We start from the raw sequence: 6,615 nt of genomic DNA on the forward strand, positions 1-6,615 counted from the left end.
AAATTAGTGTAGTATCAATACTAGAAAATGAGTTTCTTTTCACTAAATTTCTATTGGTGTATATGTTATTGAGTAAATTAATATCAGTACCAAAGAAAAGAAGGTTGACATTTTATCGAACAGGTTATGGACAACAAATCCATAAAGCTGAACACGTACGAAAGACGAGAAAAATCGCGTAGCTGTGTGTATTATTACCTTGGCTTGGAGGACGACGACCTTATATCAGCAATATTTACAGTAGCAGGAAGAAGGACAAAAAGAGCAAAGTAATTTAACAGGGGAAATTTTGACCTTACCCTGAAGCTTCATGTCCCAGAATTCAACCATACACTCTTTGAGCTTCATTCTTTTTTGATTCCCAGGATTGACGATGGAAACGTACATGTCAGATCAGATGGCGGCCAATACCCAAGAGTCAATTCAATTCAATTCAATTTACCATTTAAGCAATCACAAATCTATCTGTGAATCAATTCAGCGAAGCGAAGTTGTCGTTATAGGATGGTTTGTCTCATACCGTGCCTAGCCAAGCGCCAAGATCGGTGTGGCAAATTGAAGTGCAGAGGATCTGGATACGGACCTCCATTTTCTTTGGGGGATCCACTAAAACATCTTGTATCACCAGAGGTTGCTCCAGACTGTAGACCACCGCAGCTTCAAAACAAACAAAAAAAAACCATGAGAGACCGTACATACCTTCAATAGGAAAGCAAGGGTAGTTTGATTGCAGAGAGATTCAGTAGAAAAAACTTTGTGGAGAAAGGAAGATTTTGGCCGAGAGTTTTGAGAGATAGCTTGCAGAGAGAGAGAGTTTGTGAGAGAGATGAGGGGAACCAAAATTTCATTGGCCGGCAAAATGAAAGTTTTGAGATTTCACTAAGTGTTTTGGCATAGGAATCTTCCGCCAAAACCAAAATCTTCCACCAAAACGACATGGTTTTATGTTTTAATGTTTTTGGTGTATCTTACATTTTATTAAGTGTCATGATAAGGGATCTAAAGATACATTATTATTTTTATATCAGATAAAATAAAAAAATTTTAAGTATATATTATTGAGTTGATAATAAGTGTGATGATAGAAGTGCTATAATGACAGAAACCAGCAAATGTCCCTATAGTTGTGTCAGGAAAGGCAATTTTTGTTGTAGTGGAGACAGATTATTTTTATATACATACCCCATGCCATCAACATCTTAGACCGAATGGGTCGTATTTCCATTTAAACAACAATACACGACTTTAGCAGCTGGAATGGTGAATGACTTTGCTTTACATTTATTCTTTAACATCGTTATATTATATAAATATGAATTTTGGTAAAAAAAAATGGGGCTATGAAAGTCAACCGTATGAATGGTGTATTTCAAGAAGGTGGGATTATTTGCAGTGAAGGTTGAGCTTTAAGTACAAGATTGGGTAGCGTTGCCTTTGTTGTTGTTTCCTAAATGCCCTCACATGATTTTCAGCTTATGGGCATTTTGGATATGTGCATTTGCTTTAATCATCTTTTCAACAGTGGGTAATGTGAGCCTTAGTTTTATTGTATTGCCTTAAATGCCCATTAAAAGCCTTAAAAATGCTTGAGAAGGAGAAGGTTTTATTAGTTATTGTCAATGTGCTTTTTAATGTCTGAGCAATCAGTTTCAGCTGTTTCAGATACATTTTAATTAGCTGTTTCAGCCAATTAAGTAGAAATAAGTATTAGTTACACTATAATGAATTGATTTGATTGTGGGTTGTGCATTGACATTATTATAAATGCGGTATTTCAATACAATTGATGAAATGGAAGAATTGAAAGAATCACCCACTAATCCATTTTCCTTCCTCATTCTTCAATTTTTTCCTACATGCCACGCCTATCTTCTTCCTCTTTCAAGGTCTCCCACTTTCATAAGCCACATCCAATACTTTCACTTTAATTCCTTGCTTATAGGTAATGTTTTATAAAGCTAACAAATGATCAAATACTTGTAATTTCGCCAAGGTCCATATTCATACCAAAATTTAGGTAACCATTATACTATACGCTTAGTTCACTTCAATTGTCAATTCCACAGTTGCAAACTATAGTAGCACATACTATATAATAACCAACCACTAAGCTACCTCTCCTGGTGGGGTGGGAGGTCAGGGGTTCAACTCTTGCCTCCCACCAAATTGTCTGTCCCTCATGGGCAGCTCGATTGGTCTCAGCAAGCCTCCTTAGGAGCTGGTGTCCAGTGGCCGCAAGGGTCCGAGTCCCGTAGTTATTGTGTTCGGGGGGATGGGGCATTTCCTCCCGAATCGGAGTGCAATTAGTCGGACCCCGTAAGAATTGATCCGGACACTCATTCCATCAGAAAAAAATATTTATATAATAACCAAAATTATACATATTATTGCAAGACCTTTTTGCATACCTTTCTGATCAATCTTTGTTAGATCCTCCTTTCCTCTTGTTGAATTTTGTTCCATTTTTAACTACTCAGTTTTCAATAATCTTCCTTTCTTTTCTGTTGCAAGTCATGATTAATCCTTTGCTTCATGAACTCCCAACCATCTTGTTCGCCACTTGCCTTTTCAATATTTTTCAATCCATGCACAAAAGTTTAATAACTTGCCTTTTCCATTTTTGTATTCTTTATAATTACCTATAAAGCTCGTAAAACAAAATTCAGGTGTCTTGAAAAAAAAAAACAAATGAGCAAGAACTTGAACCAGTTGTCGACTTAGACCACTGTTATTAAAGTGATCAAAAAACACACACCACGATTCTGAAAAATGGAAGTTGCTATAAAAAATTAGTGTTCACCAATGCTCAGGTAATCAATTCTCAAATTCCTTTCAACATTCTTTCTTCACTTTTACTCTAACAATCTACTTTTGTTAAACAATATTTTTACGCATTACATCTCCAAATTTGTAGAGAAAAAATTGAAGCAACCACTTATGACATGACAAAGACATAATTTTTGAAAAATTCTTTTGAACTCCACAGAACATTCTACATCTCCAATGCCAAAGGCTTCTTCACTATCATGAACTAATGATTCCATCTTCTTATATTATATACTTTCAGTTTTCCAAATTTTCTCTTCCTATGTGTAAAGCCAATTACAGAAAACTTAAAACAACAATTACTAACAACCTTCAACAATAGAATCCAAACTCCTGCGCATCTTGTGGGCTACCCCCCAGTCTTGTACATAAATTGGAGGCAATGTTTTAAAAGGTGGAGGTGCTGGGTGAAATGTGTGGGGAAAATTAGGAATATGGTAAAATGAACATTGAAAATTCATAAGCGGTTTGCAAAATTACGAATTAAATATTCCTAAACAATTGGTTACTATTCATTGGAGGGTCTGTCTAACGGATGCCTATAGAGCATGCGTTAAAATATATTTCATATGCCGTATTTTTTAAAATGTAAGATTAATTGGAGAAAGTAATAAATACAATGGAGGATAGGTAAGAGTAAATAGTAAACATATATAATGCAAGGGAGGATAATAATTATTAGTATCCGTACAAACATGGTAGATTAAGTAAATGTTATGTGTGTCAACAAGAATGGGCACCGCCTAGAAAAATCCCTCATATATATAAACAATTGTATCTTGATGCCACATTAGAAGTATACTCTCTTCTATTCATTTGCATCTACCGAACAAAATGTAGAAACAATGGTAGAGGTGGGAGGTAGACAGCCACTTCGGGTATTTGACTAAATGGTGGCTTTCCAGCCATCTTTCGAGCAAAAATGATTTCATATTAATCATCTAGGGCAAAAAATTTGGATGGCCCTCAAACTTCACAACCTTTACCCAGACTAGCCGGTTAAGTAGCCAGTAAGAGCAACAAATGCAATGTGCAGACCAAATTTTAAGGGATTTTTTGTCTGCACAATCACAAATTGTTGAACAAAACCCTAAGAAATAAAAATCTATGCTCTTCTAATCTTCCTTATGTATTTTTTCAGGAAAAAAAAAAGAGTAGCTTTGAATAAGCGCCATCATTCAAAGTAAGGGAGGTGGAGGAGGAGAATTCTACAAATGCAACCGAGAAAGTTTATATCCTTCAAAGGATAACTAAGGTTTCAAGGAGGCAATTTCATGTGGCAATTGTCACTACTCAGTCCTCTCTAAGCACAAAAAAAGCTCTTGCTTCACAAAATCTCTCTCACACATTTTCACAAACACATAAAACCCACCATGACTAGAACCAAGCAAACGGACCACAAATCAACAAATTCTTTGTAGCCATCGATGGCTGGCTCTCCACCAATTCTTCTTCCATCTTTGACAAGAAAACGTAGAACATCCATACTCCTGTTTCAAGTGCCCTAGATATAATTTTCAGTCACTTTGGAGTTTCAGTCCCTTGATAACTAAGTAATGCACAATCTGCCGACATATAGCCAAACAGACTAGATCTAACCATGCAAGACTGTTTTAGACAATGGTCGATGATGGTATGGCCACCAAGCAGTTGATAGGTTTGAAAGCCTGATTTTTGGTTTCGGCCAAATATCATTTAGTTTAGACATGTTAAAAAAAGAAATTAGATTGTGAGGAGTGTTCACCAATATATTGGTTGGGCGAGAAAAAAACATGGCTGAGAAAAGAACTGAAGGAGGGAGAGGGTGGATGGACCTGGTGATAGAATTTTGTCTGTGAATTACTTGACCTGTAAAGAAATCATTTTCTAAAAGAAAAAGGGGTCATGGATCGGGTTTGTGGCTGCTTGGACAAAAAGCCCTTGAAATTTGGCCTGTGCATGGCATTTGCTGCTCATACTAGCTGTTTAACCAACTAATCCGGGTGAAAAGGCGAGAAACTTAACCTTTTATAAGTTGGGGGGAGGGGGGGGGGTAAAATTAAACACTTAATTGTTGGAGGGTTAAAAATTGCTCAAACTAAATAGTTTGAGGGCCATTTAGATTTTTTGCCTAATTATCTACTTACTGAGTCAAAAATTTTGGCATAAATTGTATGAGATTTGGACAAAATTTGGAGGTGGACTATATTAATTATGCCACCTTTAGGTCTTTCCATCAATTGGTGTCTCTTTGGCCACATCGCCTAGACAAAATAGTAGATTTGCGACCTACTATTTTGGCTGAACAGTGGTTTTGCATCTATTTTTGTAGGTTGCAGTGGTGGCAGTGCCACCTTAGTCTCCACCAGATTGGCGGCTCTCCGGCAATGTTCGTACAAAAATGATGATAGATTTGTAATTAACTGACTAAGTCGAACATTTTGGTGTAAATGCTGAATTTAGATATGTTTTGCAAGTTTATAATGGTGGTTGGGTGGGTCGCAATTCGGGTTTTCACCCAATTGGCAGCTCTCTACCTTTTTTCCAAGTCCAAAGGACTTTTGATATTTGGACAAACCTAAACCCCGTGAAAGCTCACAAAAGCCGGCAGCTCTTTACCCATTTTCATGAAAATTTGATGTTAGATTCGTGATCTAATATCTTAAGCAAATATTTTGGTATAAATTTTGTTAAATTTGTATTGGTAGTGCTGTCATCCTTTCTTGTCAAAATAACCGTATTTCGCCCCATTTCAGATAAAATTGATATCGGCAAGTTGCAATTGACTTTTGAGTTGTCAAATTATTAGGGGCGTTGGTTATTCGTTTTGGCACACCCACTCCAATCATTTACAATTAATAAAAAGTGGACAATTCCCCAAAATGAATTTTAAAAAGCTTAAATCTTGCTTTTGAATTTCCAAACTTTTCATTCCTATATTCATAATTCTCCCAATCGTTTTTTTGTATCTTAGTGCAACGAAAGTTTCAAATTTTGTCTTAATTAAATAATTAGATAGTGGAATATTCCATTAAAATTAACTAAGAATTTAGGGATTCAATTAGTATGTGAAATTCGACTTTGGAATGGTAAAATTGAAAAGAAACAAAGTTAGTACGACAAGTTATAATAAGAAAGTAAATAATGTACGTTTGAAAAAAAAAAATCAAGTGTAATGGTTTAGCGGAAAAATATTTTTTGAGCAATAAAACACTTGTCAAACCTTGTGTACCAATAATAAAAAAGCAAATGTAACCTTTTACTTTGACGTTCCCTCTCTTCTCTACATCTAGTCTACCCGCAATTGCCAAATATAGGGTTTAAATCTTAAACGTGACAACAAAAAAAAACTTTGAAACCCCTCCCGCAACCCTTAGTGCAACCCCAATCAGTGTATATAAAAAAAGTTATAGAGATAAGATCATAGACGCATAAAGAAATAAAAAATGCACAAAAATTAAATCTGATACGAGAGGAAAGAGCTGTTCTTTAAGTTCTTAAATTATTTATGTTTGAAGTAAAAAAGGTTATTCTCTAGGTACATATGACGACTAAGATGAGGATTATCCTGTTTATTTATTTCTCTTTCATCAATTTGCCTCGGTGGTTGTTCATTATTTCCTCTCTTTAGCTTTCCTTAAAAAAAAAAAGAGGGAGGCCGTGGACGCAGCCCTATCATGTGAAGTTGAAGTGGAAGTATCATCTACGTTATTACATCTCTATATACGTCCTAAGTGCGACCCGCCGCTCAATGGATTAGTTTATTAACTCGTCCCCACCCCACATTCTCTCTGCGTTCAGCTCCAATAA

The sequence above is a fragment of the Coffea arabica genome, chromosome 1c (genome assembly GCF_036785885.1).
Source record: "Coffea arabica cultivar ET-39 chromosome 1c, Coffea Arabica ET-39 HiFi, whole genome shotgun sequence".
NCBI classification, from domain to species: Eukaryota; Viridiplantae; Streptophyta; class Magnoliopsida; order Gentianales; family Rubiaceae; genus Coffea; species Coffea arabica.